Source organism: Oryx dammah, unplaced genomic scaffold (genome assembly GCF_014754425.2).
Source record: "Oryx dammah isolate SB20612 unplaced genomic scaffold, SCBI_Odam_1.1 HiC_scaffold_24, whole genome shotgun sequence".
Taxonomy (NCBI): Eukaryota; Metazoa; Chordata; class Mammalia; order Artiodactyla; family Bovidae; genus Oryx; species Oryx dammah.
This window is the reverse complement of record NW_024070208.1, coordinates 72702914-72715918: the sequence shown is the minus strand read 5'-3', so window position 1 is coordinate 72715918 and position 13005 is coordinate 72702914. Positions and strand designations below refer to the sequence as shown.

Genomic DNA, 13005 nt, shown 5'->3' with positions numbered 1-13005 from the left:
GCCAGCTCATCCTCTGTCGTCCCCTTCTCCTCCTGCCCCCAATCCCTCCCAGCATCAGTCTTTTCCAATGAGTCAACTCTTCGCGTGAGGTGGCCAAAGTACGGGAGTTTCAGCTTTAGCGTCATTCCTTCCGAAGAACACCCAGGGCTGATCTCCTTCAGGACGGACTGGCTGGATCTCCTTGCATATAGGTATAGACATAGCTGATTCACTTTGCTGCACAGCAGAAACACAACACGGTAAAGCAACTACACTCCAATAAAAATTAGTCAAAAAATAAACGTATTTCCCCTACTCCCCAGTATTTAATCCCTGTTCTTCAAAGTCCAGTTCTACACTGGCCCTCACACCAAGCTGTTCCTCCTTGAGATAATCTTCCTTCCTCTAATTCTGACTACTGCCCACTTGAAACTTTTTGGATTACGTCCCGCTGGTGGCGCCAGTGGTAAAGAACCCATGTGCCAGTGCAGGAGACATAAGAGACGTGGGTTCGATCCTTGGGTTGGGAAGATCTCCTGGAGGAAGGCATGGCAACCCATTCCAGTATTCTTGCCTGGAGAATTCCATGGACAGAGGAGCCTGGTGTGCTACAGTCCGTGGGGTCACAGAGTCAGACATGACTGAAACGACTTAGCACCCAAGCATGCCACCCCATCAGAAAAATACTTCTCTGCAGGAACAACCATTATAAGGTTATCTACTTTTTAAAAATGTGATACTTGCATAATAATATTAATGTTACGTACATTATGAAGCATACATGGAAACTGACATTTTAAAAGGATGAGCTAAATAATATATAAGATGCTAAGTTCAACTGTTTCTTCTCCTCACCTAGTGAATGATCTGACCCTAGGCTTGGGGAGTAGACATCCCATTTTAGAAACTCTGATCTAGACAAAATACATCTATTCAGAGCCTCTTCTCCTTGAAGTATCATCTACTTCTCCAGCCCCAAAGCAGTTCTACATTCCTGAACTCCCAGAAAATTTAAAATTATAAGTAGTAAATCACTGATATAATATATACTTCACCAATACTTTTTAGTTGATTAATTGGAGCTTGCATCTGAGATGCCAGAAATTTATAGATTTTTGCAAACAATTCCATATCTTAATTAAAAACACACCATCTTCCCCAAAATTGCCTGGGTTGGGCTCTAGTCCACATCACGACTTCCACTGCAAGAAAACTCCAAGTCAGACTGCAGTGTAATTTCATTTAAAGACTATTTTATCTCATTAAATATTGTTTGCTCAGATCCCCAGAGTTTTGAGGATCAACTTTTCCATTTTTTGGTTAGTGAGATTTTTAACACATAGCTTAACCTCAATTAACTGCAAACTCAAATTCGATTTTTAATTTATAAGATGGGGACAAAAGGGGACAAAAGGCCATTAAAAGATATGACAAGCATAAAAACAGAAATGATACATGACGTAAGATACTGCTAGTGTTATCATACCCAGTATTTAGGTATCATAATGTAAACTATGTAAAGTATATCTGAGGTTTCTAAAATAATAAACCTTCTTTCACCTTGAGCTTTCATTTCTTTCTGCAAATTATTTTTATCTTCTCAATCTTAACTGCTCAGATGAAAAAACATAGTGCTCTCTCTCTATAGGACTTGGAGGTACAATCGGATCTGAGTTTAAATCTTGGCTCCACCAAATACTAGTTGTGGGATCACTGGTGTGTTACAGAACCTTTTGGAACTTCTACTGGTCAGTGTTAACTTTGCAGTTCATGCGTGCGTGCCAAATCACTTCAGCTGTGTCTGACTCTGCGACACCGTGGACTGTAGCCTGCCAGGCTCCTCTGTCCATGGGGATTCTCCAGGCAAGAATACTGGGTGGGTTGCCATTTCTTCCTCCAGGGAATCGTCCCAGCCCGGGGACCAAATACACATCTCTTATGTCTCCTGCATTGGCAGGTGGGTTCTTACTGGTGCCGCCTGAGAAGCCCTAACTTTGTGGGGATAACATTAATCCATGGACTTCCTTTAAGGTTCAGAATACCCAAGATATGTGTGTAAAACAGCTTGCCACTAAAATATTAATTTCTGCCCCCACCCCTCTAACAGGCTTAAGAGAACTCAATGAGATGCTCGCATAGGAAAATGGAATACTTTGAATTTTGGTTTCATTGCTGACTTTGGTTCTTCCCTGACCTGTAAGCCATTTACAACGATTTTGTGAATTTTATGTTCTAGAACACCTTCCTGCCAGTCATAGCCAGGCTTGCGCTGCTACTGTGTGGCTGGGTTGGGGCGTGCAGCCAGGGTAGGGTTTTCTTCCCTGATGCCTTCTGAGCAGTCAGAGCTGGGAAAACGAAGCCAGCCATCCGCCCCTCCTGTTCCGTGGCCACACCTGGCTGCCTACTGTACTAGTTATAAACGCCCTTGTCTGTGAAAGCATCTGAGGACAGGAAAAAGAGACGTGCACACACGTTCCAGGGGCACTTGTAAGTTTTTCCTGTTCTTCAAAATTCACATCAATTAAGCACTGGAAAAAAAAAAATCAGTGAATAAAAGTTTTAAAAATCTGGTTTATAACTCATCTCTGCCAGAAGCTTTACCTAGCATGTCCCCACAGGAGTGCTCTAATTTTAGGCTCCCAGTTTCTAAACCTAGATTTGAACTGTCAATTGAGATAAAGTCTGTGAAAGACCTTCGTAGAAGGTATGGAAGTGTACATAGGCTAACCATTCTTCTGAAGGTATCTGCATGCTGATCTATGTGGCTCAGTCTAAAGAATCCAATGCAGGAGAGGCGGGAGATGCAGGTTTGATCCCTGGATCAGGAAGATTCCCCTAGAGAAGGAAATGGCAACCCACTTCAATCCTCTTGCCTGGGAAATCCCATGGACAGAGGAGCCTGGTGGGCTACAGTCTATGGGGTTGCAAAGAGTCGGACACGACTGAGCGACTGAGAACTATTTTTATCTTGTTTGTAAATGTCTTGTTTCTCAGTGAGGATGGGCTGCATGCTGCTCAGGCCCGTGGACCTGCACTCTCTTTGTTGTCTCCTGATTCTTCCTGCTGTCCTCTGAGGTGGCTGAGTTGGTAAAAATCCACTTGCAATGCAGGAGACCCTGGTTCGACTCCTGGGGTCGGGAAGATCTGCTGGCGAAGGGATAGGCTACCCACTCCAGTATTCTTGGACCTTCCTTCTGGCTGAGCTGGTAAAGAATCCGCTGCAATGTGGGAGACCTGGGTCTGATCCCTGGGCTGGGAAGATCCCCTGGAGAAGGGAAAGGCTACCCACTCCAGTATTCTGGTATGGAGAATTCCATGGGGTCGCAAAGAGTCGGACATCACTGAGCAACTTCCACTTTCACTGCCCCAAAGTTTTTCTGTGGCATCCAGCTTGCCTCGATGCTCCTAGACCTTAGAACCTGCCTATGCTAAAAAGAATTCTTGAGGCTAACTTACACTCTCTTCTCCTAGCTCTTCCCAAACTGGGTTCCTTCCCTCACAGCTTATCAGTGCCCAGAGAATTTACATTAATTTTGATGTTAGGGTGAAAAACAAAATAAAACCAAAATTTTGTGTTTAAAAAGGAAATTGATTTTTTTTTTAAGTACCTGTTTTTTTTAAAAGGACAGGGTGGGGGTTATGGAATTTTAACTCTCCAGGGTCAGGAATCAGGTTTCCTGGCTGGTATGGGGACAATGAGATCTCAGCCACCCTGAGGCTCAGAAGTGTGGGAGAGGGGCTAGGATTTCCTCTGGTTGATTGACAGTTGAGGCTTTCAGATGACGAGCCCATGTTCCCCAGTCGTTTGGGGGCTGACTCTCAGCTTGCTGAGACTCAGGCGATTGCTCTCAGCGGCCTAGTATTTTGGATTTGGATGGCAGCATTCTTGTATGCCTGTTCCTCAGCTTACATTATTATGTGTTATTTAAACAATATTATGCTGAGAAATACAGCAGAAGTGAAGAAATTACAGATAGATATTTAAAACTCAAAATTCCTTCTCTTAATCCTCCCCCAAACACCAAAACTGTCTCAAAACCTACAATTAACGTCTGATGGTTAACAATGTGAAATTAACATTACCCAATAAAGTTATTATTAAAGTCTTTGAAACTTACAATTTTGCATTGCTTCTTTCTGTCCTGTATTTTGCACCTACTCAGAGGCAGGTATTAGGTAATTGACTTGTTCTAACCAAACAGCAAAAGCCAGAGGAGCCAAGAGGTGTTTAATAAACACTTGTTGACTGATTGATGGAACAAACCGACCCAGGATCTCGGAGACAATACATTCTTTGTCTGTGTACTAAGGTAACATCGGTGGGTCCATTTTTACTATCAAGCATTTCTGCCACATTGAAGGGAGCAAGCCAGCCAAACTCTTAACCATCAGCAATGTGGCTCCTGCTCGCAGAAGAAACCCTCTGGTTTCTTTCACACCTGTGTTCACTCTCAGCAACAGAGCCGGGCCCAGCTTCCGCTCAACAATGCTGAGCTATGGAGGCACACGCCTGACGCAGACCAGCCATGACGCCACCCTAGGCTTCTCACCATGAACATCATCAGAGCCACAAGTAACCGTTTGCACACATTAAAAAAAAAAAAAAAAAATCCAACAAAAAACAAACAAAAGAAACAACTACATTGAGTAACAATACTGGAGAAAAAAAAACGGTACTGCAACTAATTTACAAAGCCCCACTAAGTCTTCCTGCCTCCTTCTTCTGCAAGAAAGCAGAGCATGAAGTACCAAGTTTCCTGTTCCACAGGTGCACGTCTGTGCCCACCTGGTTCATTTCAGAAAGGATGCCGGGGCATGTGACATCTTTATGTCCCTTCACAGCCACTTCTCTTTCTTTGCTGGGCCTTCAGGTTGAGCTCAGGCAGGTTTTACAAGAGGTCAGTGTCCGGGCCCCTGTGCTGCTCTGCCCCCGAGCTCTGCGCTCATCTGGCCTGATGTTGGACATCCAGCTTTCTGGGTACTTTGCTAGAGGCTGACATTGGTGCCTCCCACCTCCCACCTTTCCACAATACCCTTCACCCACCCAAACCCGCCCACCTGCTCCCCAGGTAAGGCAGCTTTCTCTGCCTGATACGGCAGCCGCAATGGCTTGTGACCCACCAGCTCTTCTGCACTGTACCTGGAGCTTCTCAAGACCCCAAACTCTGTTTTTACAACCAACATGCCCTGCAGGCGTCCCACCTCTTCAGTAATCAGCATCCTTTACCACTTCCCACGAGAGCCACCTCCTTCTATGTTGATGATATGTTTTGTCATTTTGGAAAATGTAAACAAACCAGTACGTCTTCCCCCCCTCTTTTTTTTTTAAGTCTAGTTGACATACAATACCCATCTTTTCTTGTTATCGGCAGGAAGAAAGGAAGAGAATCCTCATCGGTCCCCCATAAGGAATTCTCTTCAACCTAATACCTAAAACCTCTCTCTTCTCCCAGTTCTTGCTTGGAATCGTGAGTACCTGATCTCGAGTCTCTATGGCACGCCCCGAGCGGGACTGGCTGGTAGCCATGTGATATTGATTTGTTTTTACCATAGCAACAGCAAATTAAAACAACTAGCAGGCAGAAGGCAGGCTGTTAACCAGGGACGCTACACAACCAGTAGATTTCACAAGCGTATTTTTCTCCCCTCCTCTCATTTTCTCTCTTACTCACTCCACTTGCACACATTTCATACCCAAGTCAAAGCAAAAAGAGCACTAAATGCTTTGGGTACTACAAGGCCTGTGTCTGAAAGGATCTGGTTTGCATAGCTTCTAGTAATATTGCACAAGATCAAAGGAGAACACGCACACAAGCGATGCTCTGATTTTCTTGGAAATCGTATGTCGTGGTCTGAGGATGAATATCCCTAGAAAATTTACGTGAACATGACGTAGAGTGAAGGGTTCTGTATCCATGACTATGTATCTTAACACCGTAAGGCATTTTCCAGTTTCATTCATAGGGTGGTTTTATCCCTTTTAACTAGCTCACTGTGTCAAGAGACAAACAACTTTTTTTTTTTTGGATGCAAGGTCAAGGTCTCTCAAAATGCTAGAATTATAAAGGAAAGTGTAGCAAGTATTAATCAATTCTATTAAGGGAGAGAAAAACTGAGACGGTGCTTGTTAGAGGCTACACAACCCAAGCAGTCCTAAAGAGGGTGCAAACTAGGGCCGGGAATTCCCCAGAACTCCAGGCTGTTCTGATGGAAATTCTTTCCCCGAAAGGCTCCCTATTAAAAACTAACTATCCCTGGATCGCTGTGACCAAGGCTGCCACTTGTGACACGGGGCGAAGAGCCTGCCGTGCCGGACTGCCCTTCCCTGGGTCCATCGACACTAGGGCATGGTGATCTTTCTACCAGAGGAGCTGTTCCCACCATCACTGCCAGCCGTGAACTTGGTGGCATAGCCTGGGTCCTAAAGAGTGGCCCTGGGGGAAGCTGGCAATGGGGCCCCTGGGTGGTGATGTCCGCCCAGGTGCCAAGAGACAGACTGGACTGAGGGGACCGAGGCCTGAAGCAGAGCCAGTCCACTCCCCGCCCCAGCCGGAGCCCTGCAGATAAACGACCTGCCCGACGTGAGGAGGCAGGTAGGAGAAGATGCCCTATTTCTGCTGGAGAATCAGTTTGGGTTTTAGAAAGGACGAGAAAATGAAGACATAACTCAAGACCTGCCAAGGAAGAGTCCGAACGTTCCTAGCCAGGACATAAAGAAATATTCCTCTCCACGAGCTTGAATAAAAGAACACACAGCAGAAAATAGTTGGGAGATGACGTCAGAAGTTCTGGGCGAGTGTCCTGCACTTCTCCTTGAAAGTAAAAACAGTGGGTCTAGAAGAATCTACGTGGCATTGCCCTTATTTAAATAAGGACTTCCACTGCTCAGACAAGCTGGCTGAAGAAACTTCATCTTATTTAGAGGCTCTAAGAACCTCTTTATTATTATTATTATTTTTACTTTATTATCCTCACAATGCACATATTACTCAATCAACAAATATCTTTCCACTTAACCTTTGTCTTTTTCAAAGGCCAGCGGTGTTTCTTGAAGAACATTCACCATGGTAGTGGTTAGGCTAGTCAATTTTTTTTTTCTTCGCTTCAGTGCTTGCTAACTATTCTAAAAATGTTACACATTTATTGTAAACATATGCTTCCGAGGCCTAACAAAAAAGCACAGTTTCCTCATGCCTGGCAGAAATTTAAAACGGAAAAGGGCAGAAAGAATTCTTTAACAAATATATCCTTTCCTTCTCTTGGGCCAAGTGTGTTAAAAATAAATCTTCTCCATCATTTCTCACTGCTGCTTCTCGGCAAGAAAGTTGATATGGTTCGGCACAGTGAAAACACAGCTTTAAAAAGCTAGCCTGCCCTCATTAAATTATTCTGCTGGCTGTGTGTTCTCATTAAAAATGCATAAAGATCAGATAATTGCAGTAAGCATTATTAACCCAGCTTTACTTTTGAATATAATGGTTCCACTTTTAAGCTGGAAACAAAGGCTCAGACATGCCAGAAAAAGAAATGTAAACATTGAACTACAGTATCGAAAACTTGTCAGAAAGCTACCTCTAGCTGGCTTGTTAAAATGTGCTTTTGAAACTCAATTAAAAGCCATGGCATTGGAGAGCTAGGTAGGTCCCTAATATCCCATAAGTCGATGTATTTTTTCTTTAAAAAACATTTCATCGATAATTATTTAGCAGGAAGTTTTTTTTCCCCCCCTTAATCACGAGTCTGTTTTCAAATCTTAGGATCAACGCAAACTTTATTTATTCGGGAGCTAACTATGGCAGTCTGAAAAAATTTTTTTCTAGAACCAGAAAATAAGAAGGCCCCCAAGAATTCAAACGGTTTCTGTTGAGTAATCAATGGTCCTATTCTTTGAAATAAAAACTCGTTTTATGCTTCACCCCAAACAGGCGGCAGAGATTCACGCTTGGCCATTTCTTTTTTTTTTTTTCAAATCAAAACGTTACGTAAAACTCCAGGGTCCCCCCCTGCAAGGATTTCATTTGAATTAGTGGAACCCGGTTTCCCTGGCTTCCTGAAGCAACACGCACGGAATGCAGCATACTGCAGCAAACTCTTCAAACATTCAGGGGGAAAAAAAAGGAGAGGCGGGGGTACGATTTCCCTACCTTGTTTAGCTCTGTCTCTCCTTCTCTGTTACAGTAACCCCAGGAACATCTGGTAGAATCAAGCGGCCGCGGTTTCTTCGCTGCATCCTGAGGAAGAAATTTCCATGTAAATAGTTCTCATTCCCTGCTTATTGTACTCTGGGAGCCGTCTGCCGTATCTGGAAAATTTTGCCTTCAGATGATGAAGCAAAGACAGTCTAAACTCTGTTGCTGTAAGCTGCAGCCCTTCCTTCCGACAAATCCCTCCCCGCCGCGGGCAGCCAATCGCCAGCCAGCTCGTCAGCGCTGCTCGTCTGAACCGGGCTCTCATAGGATGACTGACACAGCAACACAGCACTTGCGGTGTGTGCAAACAGTGCATCCATACTGAAGAAAGAGGAATTTCCCTCTCGGAAGAAAGCAGTCAGAGCCCCCAGACAAAGTGGCCCATCATTGGCAGAGCAGAGAGAGGGGGTAGCTCCCCGAGAACACCCTGTAAGCCTAGCCAGCCCAGAGCCCGCGGTGGCACTGTCAATACTTTGGAAAACACAAAACTCGGGCAGATTAAGGAGACCTCCAGGTTGTCCATGAAACTGAAGTCGTTATCCCATTGGACAAAGCATCTATCATCTATCTATCTATCTATCTATCTATCTATCTACCTATCTATCTATCTATCTATCTATCTTTAAAGGCAAACAATTCCGTGTCTGCCATGGAAATGAATACACCTTGCAAAACATTTGCATCTGATTTTCACTAGTGAGGAGGAACGTGTTAACCCAAGTGCATAGTCAAAGTCAAAACAGGCTTGTGTCCCGAACACAGTTTTCCTGTATAACATCTGTTATGGCACTGGTTAATTACTGGAGCTCATATACCTTTTCTCTAAGTTTTCAGACTCCTGGGGACCTTCAATTAAGGAATTCTGAACAATGGAATTGATATCTCTGCTTCACCCTTGGCAGGCCCCCCCGAGAGGATTAGGTGTGCCGTCACCTGACTCTAAGGTTCCTCACCACTTGACAAATACCGTGCATTGGTCCAGATCGACATTAATGAAGCAACCAGTAACCAGAGGATGTTTACTGTTGAAAACACTTGTCACGTGATCCTAGGGGCGCCATCAGGTGTGACCCCACAAAGGCTAATGTGGAGGTGCTGAAATTCTCTGAGATAAAGCAAAAAAAGGAACAGAAAGGTTAGTAAAGTTTATTTATCTTCCCCAGTCAATGTTACTCTGTTTATATATATATGTGTGGTGTTTAGAAAACACAAAAAGCACACATTTTCCTTCCGCTAAACACAACATTTTGAATTTTTTGGGAGAACCTGTGTTGTGATTACAAAGCTAGACCAAGGCAGGAACAAAGCCCCATGATTACAAAGCTAGACCAAGGCAGGCACAAAGTCTGAAAGGTTGAATCCTTGGCACTATTGTTTATAAGTGATTGTTCACTGCATCTGTAATGAAGTGACAATTGGAGTGGAATGTAATGGTTTCTTTTGATTTTACCAATTTCATTTAAGAATCACAATATTTCATAATGGTTTGTAGGTTGTTTCTTTTAAGAGAATACCATACTTTATTCCCCTCGAATCTCATACTTATTGTTTCATTCCAGTGTAAATCCATCATATACATAACTGGCAGGCTATCATCTACTACAATTTTTCTAGAAATTTAAATGATCTCTGTGGTTGAACAGGTAAACCACTATTTTTAAATATCCTTAGTATCATGCTGCATGTGGATGGAATATCACAGGTTTATGGATATCCCCCTCCTGACCCCCCTCTGATTATGACTTTAAAACTATCTTTCCCTTGATTCCAATCCTGAAAGTTTAGTCTTCTTTGACTCATTCTTCTGTTTTCATTCAGTGAAACTAAATCTGGTTGATTTTATTCCTTCTAGCTAGTTCACAACTCTGACCTATTACCCAGCTAATACAAATGCTAATAAGCTTGCTTCTGAGATTCAAGCCTGCCCATGTTCACACTCCCCAGTTGCCAGACAGGTTTTCCAAAGTCATGTGGTGTCATGCTCCTTTCATAGTCAAGTCTTCTCTCTATAAAATCCAAATGACTGACTTTCAAGGTCCTTCATAATCTGGGCCCTCCCTTTCTGCCCAACTTTTCCTGAGCTGTTTTTCTAAGTACTTTCTGGTGGAGTCATGCCTGAGTCTCCATGGCTCCTAAAACCCATCTACAGACCTGACTCCCCAGAGCTTCACTCAACAAAATCTCCCCCAACCTTTAGACCTCTGCTTGAAACCTCTGATGGTTTCCCTGCTCACATTGTCTTCTCTGATGTTCTCCTGTAAAAGCAATCTGTGCTGTTGCTATACCAGACCATTAAATCCTTAGTGATGAGCTGACCTTTCCATCTCAGAAAGCTTGGCTTGATAGTATATTAATTGTTACTGTATGTAAAGTGTCTATACCGTGGCTGGCACATGATAAACACTAACTGATGGTTCTTCTTAATTTCTATATTGTTCATTGCATGTAGCAAGATGCCATGCACAAACTTGCTGACTTCATGATTAGTATCTCAAGAATCGATATCATGTCCATACAGTTGCACCAGCCAAGAATCTGGCAGTCATTCTTGACCCTCCTCTCCCCAACCGTTATATGAAATCTCTCATCAAAGCTTGTCAAGTTTCAGTAAGTCAGTTCAGTTGCTCAGCCATGTCCGACTCTTTGCAACCCCATGGACTGCAGCATTCCAGGCTTCCCTGTCCATCACCAACTCCCGGAGCTTGCTCAAACTCATGTCCATTGAGTCGGTGTTGCCATCCAACCATCTTATCCTCTGTTGCCCCCTTCTCCTCCTGCCTTCAGTCTTTCTAAGCATCAGGGTCTTTGCCAATGAGTCAGTTCTTCACATCAGGTGGCCAAAGTATTGGAGCTTCAGCTTAATTGTCAAGTTTAGCACCTAAATATTGTGAAATGTTTCACTCTGCTCCATCTCCACCAGTGCAACGTTGTCCCAACTCTCAATGTTCTTCATCATGACTAGTGGAATAGCCTCTTAGCGGGTATCCTGCATATATTCTTAATCCCTTCGACCCCTTTGACTCACATCAGCTAGAATAAGAATTTTGGAGAAGGCGATGATGGCTCCCCACTCCAGTACTCTTGCCTGGAAACTCCCATGGATGGAGGAGCCTGGCAGGCTGCAGTCCATGGGGTCGCTAAGAGTCGGACACGACTGAGCGACTTCACTTTCGATTTTCACTTTCATGCATTGGAGAAGGAAATGGCAACCCACTCCAGTGTTCTTGCCTGGAGAATCCCAGGGATGGGAGAGCCTGGTGGGCTGCCATCTATGGGGTTGCACAGAGTCGGACACAACTGAAGTGACTTAGCAGCAGAATAAGAATTTAAAAATAGAATTCTGATTATTCCATATTCCTTTGCTTAAAAAAACTTTACTACGCACTGAACTGTGTCCCCACCCCCGAAATTCATATGTTGAAGCACTAAGCCCCAGCATGATGGCATTTGCTGATGAAACCTCTGGGTGGTAATTTAGTCATGGGGCTTCCTTGGTGGCTCAGACAGTAAAGAATTTGCCTGCAATGCAGGAGACCCAGGCTCAATCCCTGGATCTGGAAGATCCCCTGGAGAAGGGAATGGCAAACCACTCTAGTATTCTTGCCTGGAGAATTCCATGGACAGAGGAGTGTGGCTGGCTGCAGTCTAGGGGATCTCAAAGAGTCGGACACCACTGAGCAACTAACACTTTCTTTCACTTAGGTCATGAGGGTGGGGCTCACATCATGGGACTAGTGTCCTCATAAGAAAAGCCAGAAGAGAAAGATCTGCCTGCCCTCTCTCTCGCTCTCTCTCTCTTTCAGCCAACTGAGGACACAACAAGAAGGCTGTCAGAGCTCTCAGCAGAACCCAACCATGCTGGCACGCTGATTTCAGACTTCCAGCCTTTAGTACAGTGAAAAAATTAATTTATGTTGTTTAAGCTACCAGTCTGCGTGGTATTTGGTTACGGCTGCTTGGACTGACTAATCTAACCTTTGAACCCTTTTGAGTTGCTGTTAGGAAGAGGTGACGGTTCTCAAAATGGCCCACAAGGTCTTGAGCTATCCAGCCCTTGCCTACCTCTCCAGCCTAACCAGAGGCCATTTCTTCAGGGAACCCTTCCTCAAACCCCAAGATGAGCTCAGGTCCACCTGTTGTTTTCTCTCGCTCTAGAGCAGTGCTTTTCAAATACGCATGTAAATTCCCCCCAGGGATCTTGTTAACATGCATATCCTAGTTCAGTAGTTTTTAGGTAGATACTAAGCATTGCTAACAAGCTCCCAGGTGACGCTGCTGCTGCTGCTGGTCCGTGGACTCTTCTTTGAGTAGCAAGACTATAGATCTTGTCCACCTTATAGCACATGTTACGGGACGCAGTGATCCATTTCTTTGCTTAATTGCTTAAGATCTGTCTTCTCAACCAGCTTGTCAGTGTCAGAGTCATCACTGCCTCTCCAGCATCCAAGCTAGAATATGCCTGGCACAGAAGAGGAGAGTCTCAGTAAGAAATGTGTGTGGAATGAATGAACTGATCAATAAAACGTACTGCAGATCCAGCTGGACTTCTGCTTTTTTTCTTTTTTTTTTCCTTTTTCTCCTCCTCCTCTGCTTTGTGCCTGATTTAAATCCCCATCACTTTTTGTCTGTTTTTCACCGCTCTGCCTCCAGTCTAGCCCCTCACTTCTCACTCTATTCACAACACCACAACCAAACTCATCTTTTAAAAACACAAATTGAATAATGGCATTACTGCACAGTCAATGACTCCCTATCACCGTCAGATTAAATCTTTTGACTAAGACTTGAGTAGATTCTCTCAACACTCCTCCCAAACTCACTTCCCTCCTATTCACAT

At 44.0% G+C, this 13005-nt stretch overlaps 1 protein-coding gene across 6 annotated transcripts in view; it reads right to left on the bottom strand.

The window, feature by feature from the left end:
* The window catches only part of MBNL2 (muscleblind like splicing regulator 2), a 169054-nt gene extending 160693 nt beyond the window's left edge, over window positions 1-8361 (bottom strand). For all 6 annotated transcript variants that reach the window (XM_040267361.1, XM_040267364.1, XM_040267363.1 and 3 more), the window contains exon 1: window positions 8124-8361. The gene's annotated coding sequence lies outside the window, so the exon portion shown is untranslated. The remainder of the gene's footprint in view (window positions 1-8123) is intronic.
* Between the last annotated feature and the right edge of the window lie 4644 nt (window positions 8362-13005).